This window comes from Protopterus annectens, chromosome 3.part0 (assembly GCF_019279795.1).
Source record: "Protopterus annectens isolate FY-2018-M chromosome 3.part0, PAN1.0, whole genome shotgun sequence".
In the NCBI taxonomy this organism is placed as follows: Eukaryota; Metazoa; Chordata; order Ceratodontiformes; family Protopteridae; genus Protopterus; species Protopterus annectens.
In genome coordinates this window covers 496,653,909-496,666,352 of record NC_056731.1, presented here as the reverse complement: position 1 = coordinate 496,666,352, position 12,444 = coordinate 496,653,909, and positions in this window count along the sequence as shown.

The window sequence follows — 12,444 nt, the reverse complement described above, 5'->3', positions numbered from 1 at the left end:
TGCTTGTGGTTACCTTCTCCTCCTGACTAGTTTTGACAGTACAGAGTTGAGAGAGCTCAGCCTCCAGTTTGGATAAATGGTTGCATCTCTCACATATATTTGTGTTTCTTGGGGGAAGGAGGGGGTTGTCTGTGTACATGGGGCAGGTCTAACATTGCCTCAAGATTCACAGATTCAACATGTTGTAGCTGGCCTTACTGGATTTTATGAGTGGCCATATTTTATTGCCATAATACTGATCAGAGATTACTTCCCTTTTTGGGTTTGCTCTATCATGTAGTAGCTTCCTCATTCTCTTGCATGGTTTGGTAATGGCTGGGGTCCACCATGCCAGATGCCTGCGTGTATGGAATTGGGTCTTGGTTTTATTTGGGATTGGATAATCCATGCATTCCTGAAAGTGTTCAGAGAATGCATTTATAAAGGGTTCTGAGGTGTGGCCCATATTTTCCACAGGCACAGGGCCTTTAATGGATTCCACATCAGTTTGGAGGAGTGCAACATTTGCTTTACACATGTTTTTCACTGTGGTTTTCTGGCCAGGGACTGTGGTCAGGATGTGAATATCCAGTGTGATTACTCTATGGTCTGATCTTACCAGTAAGTGATACACTTCTCATCTGGCCATAGAGTACCCATGTTGCTGATTATCACGTCCAGTATGCGTACCCCTCTTGTGGGAGTGGTAAGTTGTTCCTGAGCATTTTGGTTTATGAATTCTAGGAACCTTTGGCCTAGGGTGTTGGAGCTAGAATAATGCTCCCAGTCTATGTTTGAGTATTTTCAGTCACCCAATATAATGTTGTTTGGAGAGCTTGATATTTTCATGTGTTCCAACGTAGGCCAAGTGCAGTTCCTGGCATTAGGAGGGTAGTCTGTAGCAGGCTACAAACTGGTAGGCAGTTTTAGCCACTGTTACTTGACCATGGATAGTCCATGCTGCTTCTTGTTGTGGTACCAACATGGGGGTGTGGTTATCCTTGACAATTATTGCTAGTCACCCTCCTTTTGTAGTTTGTTCCATGTTTTGGGGCTGTAAAGCATGGTATGAGGTGTAACCTGGTAGTGTTAGGGTGCTCTTGTGAGCCTTGACCCAGTTTTCTGTTACAGAACAGATATCAACATTCTCCATGCTGAGGGGAGTTTAGACTGCATGCATCTTGCAGTTTAGACTTCTGGCATTGGGTAGCATTACGTCTAGGTTCTTATCCCTTGTGATAGCTATGGAGGTGGGTTTGTGTTTTGAGCCTTACATATTCAAGGCACGCTGGGGGTGACAACAGCCTTTGCCAGTATCCAAAAGGCCAGGACTGATAGGTGCATGCCATCCCTAGCAGGTGGAGCATCGTGTCTTGCTCAGCATGTCATCCCAGGCTGGCACGCATTGGATCCCCTTTGACTAACAGCAATACTTAAGCCAATTATTGTAATTGATCATCTCGTCTTCATATTGTGGCATCATGCTTGGTGAGGGTAGGATGTTAGCCAGGGTCATCAAGTTTGCCTATACTACATGGTGTTACATTGCTTAACACATGGCAATCATGCCTTAGGTGGTGCTGCAGGGCTGTCTATGTTGGATGCACATACTACACTCCCTGTACATGTTTGAAAGCAGGTTGTGTCAACTTAGGCATCCCTTTTACTATATGTGTGAGTCAGAGAGAGGTATCATTTCCAGGGTTCCTACTGAGCCAGTGTATGTGCTATGTGTTGCCGCTTTGCCAAGGCCAAGGCATACTGGGCACACCTCCTTCTGCCTACTGGGGGAGGCTCAGGTTGTTCCTCCTCCGAGTCATGCTCTGCCTGTGATTGGCTTGGCAATGGTGGGGGGCTGTTTGGCCCAGCCCTATGCTGGTCCTGCTGCAGCTGTTTTCACAGAATCATATTATGTAGCATAGAACATACCATGACAATTTGGGTACATGTAGTTGGTGAGTACTGCAAGGCTCCTCTAGATGTGTCCAAGCACCGGAACCATGACTTGAGCAGCCCAAACACATGCTCGATTACATTTTGTGTTTGTGCGTGTGCCTCATATGGCGTTCTTGTTCAGGTGTGTGTGCATTTCTGATGGGTGTCATCAGCCACGGCTCCAGTGCGTAGCCAGCATCCCCCACTAAGTGACCATGTGGGATGTCCCCATTGGCAAATGTCTGGTACAGCTGCATCAAATGCCAGATATGGGAATCATGGTAGCTTCCAGGGCAGCCAGCACACACATTCATTATTATGCCCTGGGCATCACACACGACCTGGCAGTTGATGGAGGGGAACCCTTTGCGGTTAATGTAGGCCCTACCCAGCTCACCAGCTGGTGCTTTGATGCATATAGGTGTGCAGTCTATTGCACACACTACCTCAGGGTATTCCACTATTTGCTGGAGGAGACGCATATTGCTGGCCAATACCTCACAGGAATTGGGGAAATATACATGATCACCGACATGTGCTGACATGGCATCCAGGAACTGGTGCAGTACCCTGGATGCTGATGCCTGTGATATCCCCATCATATCACCAGTTGGTCTCTGGAAGGTACCTGTTGCTAGTATTCTTAGGCCAACACATACCTTGGTTTCCACTGGGATGGGTTCCCCTCTGTTGGCTCTGTGTGTGAGGCATGGCCTGCACAGCTCAACGATTTGCTGTAGGAGGTCTCTGTCCACTCTATAGCGCTCCACTATCTCCAGCTCATGTAACCCCTGGTAGGTGACCCTGGGCCTGTACACTCTTCTCAGTCTCCTCACTGTGGGTTGTCCAACAGCATTTGATTAGTCACCACCCTCAGCAAGTTGCATATGTCTCCTTATAACAGCTATGGCAGCCTCTAGCATTTTTGGTCTGAGTGAAGCTTTTTCAGTTTTCACTTCTAATAGCTTACTCCTCTGTTGCAATGTCTCTTGAGAGAAACATTCTGCACTGTTGTTTGCAGAGTTTTAAGTGCTGGGCTGGGCTACTGTTCTGCCTGTGTAATTGCCTTCTTCTGATTGTTTTCACCTGCTAGCTCTGCCAGTAATCCCTGCTAGCTTCCTATTATTTCTCATGCTTCCTTTTTCCCTTCTGTTTCCTCAGGGGGGAGCGACGCGCATACCAGCAAAAACATGCTCACAGCGGCTAACACGCGTGCACACATGCTTAGATGGACTAGAATCTGCTTATTCGGGTTAAAATGCACGCACACCAGCGCAAACAAGTTTACAGGTGTTTAAACAGGCTCCTACATGCTTACTCTGCCTTAAACGCACGCACTCACGCTTACACACATGCAATCTAGCTTACTCGTGCCTACCAGTGCGCACACGTGTGCATGCATGCCCTGCAAGAAACTTTGGTGTTATCCATAGTGTACACCTTCCATTTCTTGGCTTTCCCATGCCTACTTGTTGACACTCCTCTTTCCATGATGTGTGACTGACATCTTTCACATGCCACTGTGCTCCAATGAGCTGCATTTCTTTCATACACCCCCCCCTGTGATGTCACCTATCTCCTACTCTGTTACTCCCCCTTATCCTACTCCTACACTGCACGGAATGTGCTCATTTCCTATGTAACAGTATGATTCACTATCCTACCACTCATTTACATAGGATTGCCTACTAATGCTTAGTTACATGTCTTACACTCAGCTTCCCCCCTTAGCAACCCCTACTTGGTGGCCATGTTGTTTTAGCCTGCTATTCTCTTCCATTGTAAATTCATGCTTTGCATAAACCCATGGTTGTAGGTTTAATTTTTGTATTTTTCTGTTTTTTTATAGCACAGCCCATTTGCGCGGCGCTGCGCCATGTTTAAAAATTTTTATTTTATGTTTGCATCGGAGTACGTTGCCAGTGGCCACATATTTGGCCATTGGCATGCTGCCTGGGACATTTGCAACCTTTATTTGGAGCTGACAAGGCTCCATTGTGTTATTTGCAGAATGGTACTCAGTTATCAACTGAGCACATTTCTGCAGATAACACGGCTCTTACACGGGCAGGTTTCTGCTTCTTGGATCGCAAAATTACCTCATTTGCATGCCTTTTGGCTGCAAGTGAGGTAATTAGCATATCCACGCCCTGTCCGTGTAGGAGCCGTTTTAGGTGCTCTCTTACACGCACATACAGGCTGTTCCTGGATCGCGATGGCTGCATGGAGTCTTACACTACTCTTAGACTTCGTGCAAGCCATCGTGAATCCATATCATAGTGTTCTGAATACTCGGGCAGACTTATGGAGATAGGGTTTTGATAAGGGTTTGACCAGAAAAGCTTTCTAAAATGAAGAGTAACTGGCCTAAAGCCCAAGTGCTAAAACCAAAAATCAAAACTAAGATGCTTAGAATAACAGATAAATTTAATAAGGCTACTAACAAACAGTAACAAATGCAGCAGAATGAAAACACTTGAACAGTTAAGAGCACAAAACAAAGCAAAATAAAGTAAGAAGAATACAATTACACTTGAAAAACAAAAACGGTGCAAAAGCAGCACAACAACCATAAAACAAAAAGCTGCTTGAGATGCCAATAACTAGTCCCCGACAACACGTAGTGAGAAGGTATTAATAATTAACTGAAGACAGATACTTGAAATAAAACAATAATAGTGGTAAGCACTTTCATCAAAATGACTTAATCAGAACAATAAAATGTTACAAAGGTTCTCATTTTATACAGTTCCTGGTAAATCATTTGACCCAACCAGTTAAAATTTCAAGACAGTCATGAAAAAATCCAAAACATTTCATATAAAAGGCTGTGGAGTATGAAACTATATAGTACAAAAAATTCAAATATATTTATTAACAATTCTAAACTTCATTGAAAAAAATTTGTATAAAACTAATTTGTATAAAACTGAAGAAATCTGGGGGGTTGTTGTATTATAATTTGCAAGCCCAAAACTTTAATTCTTCTTAATATAATGTTATTACATTGGCAAGACAGAAAGGAAACTAAATCGTAGGATTTATGAGCACTGTTACAGTATCAACAAGAAGGATGAAAAGAATGCCTTATTCAAACACATTAAAGTGAATCCTCTTCACAGTTTTAAATTTGGTATATTGGAAGTTGTGCAAGTAGATTTTAGAGGGGGGAGGGGGTTGGACCAATAAATTACTTAGGGCCGAAACCAAATGGCAACTTAGGTTAAATGGTTCTGAATTTCCAGGGTTAAATGATGCTGTCAGTATCAAACCAGAATTAAAGTTTAGGGCTTGCAAATTATGATAGAACAGCCCCCCAGATTTCTTCAGTTTTATACAAATTAGTTTTATACAAATTTTTTTCAATGAAGTTTAGAATTGTTAATAAATATATTTGTATTTTTTGTACTATATAGTTTCATACTCCACAGCCTTTTATATGAAATGTTTTGGATTTTTTCATGACTTGTCTTTTTACATTTTAATTGGTTGGGTCAAATGATTTACCAGGAACTGTATAAAATGAGAACCTTTGTAACATTTTATTGTATCAGTATTTGAGGAGGAAATAGACTCTCCTTCCTTTCCTTGTGGACAACCAACTGGTGTCAACAGAGAGAACTTATTTCAATTGATTGTGAGTTTAACAGAAAAGGTTACTGAGCTTCAGGGAGCAGTTCAAGTCTCCAAAACAGTAACCTTGCTGGTACGAATACGTTTGGTACGAACCTGGGGAACCCTAGAGAGGTTACACTTCTGGTTTCCAGAGGAATGCTCACAACAGGGTCTATGTCACGCTGTAAAGAAATTGGGCTACAAGGAGTTGGCGTTTGTGAGATGAACAATTCGGAAAACCGATCACTCACTAATGGCATTAATAGTTCTGAAAATAGAATCGTCATGCGTAATTTCAACCCCACACTTGATCGGTTAAAGGATTGGTCTTAAAGAGAACATTCGTTTTTTGGTAATAACAATAACCCGACGGACAAAAATAGCATGGACAGTAGGTTAGTGACTCTTGAAACGAAAATGCATAAAATTAGAGCATTACAATGCGATAATTCATATCTAAGGGAATGTATCAATAACAAACGGGTCCCTAAGGGCCTTCGCATGTTTAAATTTCCTAATGGGTTAAAAAAGGGTGATCCAGAATGTGAAGAGCTGATTCAAATGTTTGATCGACATGGGGTAGAATTGATGGATTTTATTGTGAACATTAATAACAAAAAGATTAATGAATTTTTAAAGGATGTTGATGAAACCACGCACACCACAAACCCAGTCTCACATAGAACTATCACAACTGCAAACCAAACACATAAACACACAAAAACATACTCGGAGGCGCTGATTAAAAATCTACCAAAACAACAGAGGCCTCCAAAGCAGACACCCAAGAAACCACCACCTCAAGACATAGCAAATGCAACACATAGTTCACAAAGTCAGTGTGCTAAACAGTCACAGCCCTTAAGGCCAAACAACATGCCAGACACACTTGTAATAGGTGACTCCATAGTCAGGCACACTGACGTCCCGCTCACCAGACTGAACAAGGAGAGGGTAACAGTAAGCTGCCTGTCGGGAGCTAGAATCCGCCACATAACACAAGCACTCAGGTCACTCCACAGCAAGTACAAATATGACTCAGTCATTGTACATGCAGGTGTAAACGACCTGAGACGTACCTCCCTGGACTACATGAAAAGAGACATAGAGGAGCTCTCTGATTATGTAGCCCAGGCCGGTATGACCCTGACCCTGAGCAGCATCTTACCCTCACCAAGAATGATGCCACAGTACAAAGACAAAATGATCAGTTTTAACAATTGGCTTAATTACTGGTGTCATTCTAAGGGGATCCAGTGTCTGTCTGCTTGGGATGACATGCTTGACAAGCCACGCTGCTTCGCAAGGGATGGTTTGCACCTGTCACCCCTGGGATTCTGGATATTGGCCAAGGCTCTTGCCACCCCCATAGTGCCTTTTTTAGGCAAGGCTCAAATGACAAACCTACCTCCCTAGAAAACACAAGTGGAAAAAACTAAGGGTAATGCTGCTCAATGCCAGAAGTCTAAACCTCAAGATGCACGCCCTCGAAGCCCTTCTCAGTATGGAGAACATTGATGTCTGTGCAGTGACTGAAACCTGGTTCAAGGCTCCTGAGAGCACCCCAGCACTATCAGGTTTTACCTCATATCATGCTTTCCGGCCCCAAAACTTGGACAGAACCACAAAAGGAGGGGAGTATCCATTTTCATCAAAGATACCCACACCTCCAGGTTAGTGGCAACGCACGAAGCATCGGAGACTATCCAGGTGCAACTAACCATAGGCAAAACTGCCTTACAGTTTGTAGCATGCTACAGACCACCCTCTCAAACTCAGGAACCCCACACAGCCTTCCTGAAGACACTGGAGAGTATGAATATCTCTCCAAATACCATCATTTTGGGAGACTTCAACTACCCAAACATAGACTGGGAACATTACTCAAGCCCCAACACTGTAGCCCAAAGGTTCTTAGAATTCATAAACTCAAATGCAATGGAACAACTAGTCACCATTCCTACAAGAGGAGACAATATACTAGACCTGATCATCACAAACATGGGGACAAAATGCTCCACACCGGAAGTACATCCCTCTTTGGTAAGATCAGACCATAAATTAATCTCACTGGAAATCCACATCCCGCCCCCACCCCCTGCACAAAAGACCACAGTGAAGAACTTCTCAAAAGCAAACTTCACACTTCTTAAGGCTGAAGTGGTATCTTTCAAGGCCCCTGGGCCAGTGGAAACCACAACCCACACTGCTGAATCCCTTGCAAATGCCTTCTATGGGCACCTTCAAGAATGCATGGATCATGCAATCCCAAATAAAACCAAGACCCATTCCCCAAAGGCAGGCGACCAGTCTGGTGGACCCCAGCCATAAACAAACTTTACAACAGAAGGAGGAAGCTACTACATGACAGAGCAAAATCCCTAAAAGGAAAGGCATCTCTGATCAGTACTAGCAAAAACTACGATCACTCATAAAATCATCCAAGGCCAACTTTGAGAGAAAAATCGCAAATGACACAAAAGACAATCACAAGGCCTTCTTTAGCTATGTTAGAAACCTGGGTGGAAACTCCCAGATATGCTCAGAGTTAGTCCAAAATGACACAAAATACACTGAACCCACTGACATTGCCAACATTCTGGCAGACAGGTTCAGTGCAAATTTCTCCTCCCTCCCCAAAAGGAGAAATAACTATCCCAGCAGAGTGTAGCCTCCCTAACATCTCAGATGCCCAGGTGAGAGCCGCCTTCTCTAAAGCTAAAAACACAGCATCAATGGGACCAGATGGTGTCCCGGGCTGTGTGCCACATGAACTCCAAGAGGAACTAAACCCACACATAAGGCTGCTGTTTAATCTTAGCCTTACCACAGGATACGTACCCAAAGAGTGGCGTACGGCAACAGTGGTCCCACTTCACAAAGGCAGTGCTTCTATGGACCCTGGAAATTACCGCCCCATAAGCCTGACGAGCCTGGTCTGCAAAGCTATGGAGAGGATCATTATGGAACTCATAAACAAAGACATTGGGGACCTACAGACATTGGATCCTACCCAATTTGGCTTTGTCAAGGGCAGATCCTGCCTTCTGAACATGGACGACTTTTTTGAAACAGTCACTAAGGCCATTGATGAGGGTAAGGCAGTTCAAACAGCCTACCTTGACCTTGCAAAAGCCTTTGACACAATACCCCACTCGGGCATCATAGACAAACTCACCAGCTTAAATGTAAACCCATATGTCACAAGATGGGTTGCAAACTGGCTCAAGGACAGAACCCACAGGGTCAGAGTTGTTGGAGCTATGTCAGACACTAAGCCAGTCACAAGCAGTGTCCCACAGGGCTCAGTCCTGGGACCCCTCTTGTTCGGCATTTATTTTTCCGAGGTACAGGCAAACATAGGAGGATTGTGGCCGACAAAGTTCGCAGATGACTGCAAACTGGGCGCCATAATTGATACTCCAGCGGACACAAACATCCTTCAGAGAGGCCTTATAGAAATGGATAATTGGTGCCAGAGCCATGGCCTTAAGCTAAACACCAAAAAATGTATAGTCATACCCTTTGGGAAAAACAAGGTACCGACAAATTACCACATAGGTGGTAATCCATTAAATCTGGAAGAGGTAATCAGGGACCTAGGGACCCAGGTTGACAGTAACCTCTCATTTGACACTCACATTGCCAAAGTGGTTAGGAAGACCTTCTATATTGCCCACCTTATCATGAAGGGTTTCACATCTAGATCAAGAGAGGTCATTGTGCCCTGTACTCTTCTCTTATCAGGCCAATGATTGAGTACAATGCCCCATTTGGGATGTATCTCACCCGACACCTGCAGCAGTTGGAAAGACCCCAAAAGTTCCTCACCAAGAGGATAAAGGGTCTTAAACATATGTCATATGCTGCCCGACTGAAAAACTCCAGCTCTATTCAGTCGCATACCGCCTACTCAGAGGTGATCTGTGCCTGACGTACAAGGCCATGTCCAATCCTGAATTAATGGACATGCTCCACCTCAAAAAATCCAAATCCATCAGAGCCACGAGAACAAGTGACTTAAACCTCAACACAGAAATAAATAGAACATGCTGGAGGGACAGATTCATAACCCAGAGGCTCCCTACACTCTGGAACAGAATCCCAGTCCATGTTAGGCAGAGCCCCTCACTGACTCTATTCAAGAGAAATCTCGACGAGTGGATGGGAGATCGTAGGTTTACCCCGGGGGTCATCTCTTTGTCACTACTAGACAGAGGCATAGTAAACTAAACCCTAAAAGGGCGTAGTATTCTCATCCTAAGGGGTGGTGTAAGCCACATACACTCTGGCTAGGCTTATAAATGCCCTAGGGCAGATAGCCTAGTACGAACCTATGAACCTATGAATTAATAAGGCTGTGGTAGATGATGCACATTTTAACCAGTATTCTTTTAGGTACAATATTATTTCTGATAAAGTTGAGAATGAATTAAACAGTAATATTTTTAGAAAAAAGAAGAAATTATCGAGGGATGAATTTGAATATAAAAATGGTTTGGCTTATCCTTTCCCAAAAGCGTATTTGGGAGTGGATTTGGCTAAGGGTAATACAGCAGCTCCTTCTCAATTTACTAATGAAAATGTGAACTTTAACAGGTTTAACAGTGATGGGAAAGAGTATGATACTGAATTTCCACCCCTGAGAAGGTCCGAAAGGATTTTCAACAGAAAGCAGGTTAGACAGGAACATGATTTTTTAGGACCACGGGGGGAAGGTGGGGCGAGACCAAAATACAGAAATCCCTCCTACAGGAGGAAGAACAGTTACCAGTAGTTTATGATACTAGAGGTAACCAAGAAGTGAACAATGATGATGGGATTATTGAATCTGACAATATTGTTTTTCTGTATAAAGGCTTCAAGATTTTTAATTATGCAGATTTCCCTATTTGCAAAGATCTTTTTCACTTGCTAATGAAGGGAATGAAATTTGTACCCTCTAATAGAGATGAAATCAGTAAAATTTTAACCGATTTCAAGATTTTTGTTAGAAAATTGAATTTAAAATGTTTGAATAGAGATATAGCAAGCATTGACAGCAAAAGGAACTCTGTTATTTATAAAAAAAGTTGTTGGAATCCCCCCCTTTTACCCATTTTGCATTCCTTCGAAAATGTTACTGGGCAGGAGATTTTTAAGACCCTACGGACACACATCTATAGGAAACACAATTTGACCCTGGCCGAGGAAAAAGCTACTTTTTGAGTTAAGGGACAACCGGAATGTTAGATTTATGAAACCGGATAAGGGTGGGGGTATGGTTATTGCAAATATGGTTGATTACAAAAACAAAATTACCAATATGTTGAATGATAATACTAAATATGAAGTTGTTTCCAGGAATGAAATTCATATAAGCTATCGAAAGATAAAACATTTTTTGGAGGATTCCCTATTGCAAGGAGTCATTAATGAAGAGGTTTTCAACTTTTTGCATGTGGAACATCCTGTTATACCTATTGGTTTTGGTATTCCCAAAACCCATAAAAATCTGGAAGACCCCCCATATAGGCTTATTATTTCTGGACATAATAGCATAACTTACTCCCTGGGGGGGTTTATCGATCGGATGGTTAAACATGCCCTGGCTCCCTTGAACTATGTACTTCTCGATTCATGGGATTTTTTAAGGAGAATTAAGAATGAATTTTTTAACAAAGATATTTATTTTTCCACTATTGATGTAGTTGATCTTTTTACCTCTATCCCCCATGAGGTAGGAATACAATTTTTTAATGAAGTTTTGGTAAGTAAAACAAACCTGAGTGGTAGCTTGATCAACTTCATTACAGAATTAATGGAATTAGTGTTGAAAAACATTTTTTTTACTTTTGAGGGGGAATTTTACAGACAGGTCCAAGGGGTAGCCATGGGTAACAGTTGTGCCCCTATTTTTGCTAATTTAGTTTTATATGGGTGGGAGAACTGGTTTGTTTTTACCACTTGTTACAGAAATGAATGGCACCTTTACTTAAGGTTTTTAGATGATTTATTTATTTTGTGGAAGAAGGATATAATTTTTGAATCATTTCTCAATTATATTAATACTATATGTGATTATTGTAAATTTACGGGTAAAGGTAATTGGAATGAAATTAACTTTCTTGATGTAAAAATATTTAAGGATGTTACCAACCACTCATTTCAATCCAGGGTGCATAGGAAATCTACTTTTTCCAACGACTACCTTGAATTTTCAAGTAACCACCCCCCTATATTAAGAGAAATATAGTTAAGGGGCAAATGGTCAGGGTTGTAAGGATGTGTTCCAATAGGACCCTGGTAGAGGAAGAGACCAAATTAGTGATGGATATGTTCCTGCATAGGGGATATCCACTAGATTTTGTAGAGAACATTAGGGACCAAGTGATGAATGATTGGAATGATAGATATAAACCATTATTAGGGGCTGATGCAGAAACCACAACTGTTAACCAAAGTGAATGTAAGGATTTTTCTCAAGCTATGGTTATTATATATGGTGAAACATCGAATGAGGTGAAAAAGATTATTAAGAATAATTGGGCAATGTTTAAGGGAAATAGAGATCTCTCTAATGTATTAGGCCCAGAACCCTTATTTACCTACAGAGTTGGTAGTAGCTTGAAAAACATTTTGGAAAATAAACCCAGTGTGAAAAGCAGGAAGAAAGGTACCCACAAATGTGGTTCATGTGACTATTGTAATTACATTATTGAAAGTCCCAAGGTTAGATTAGGTCCCTATGGTATTGATGTTAATTTTGTAGCTGGTTCATGTATTACAACTGGTGTTGTCTATCTAGCTATTTGTAATTCCTGTCATTGTTATTATATTGGCAAGACAGAAAGGAAACTAAATCGTAGGATTTATGAGCACTGTTACAGTATCAACAAGAAGGATGAAAAGAATGCCTTATTCAAACACATTAAA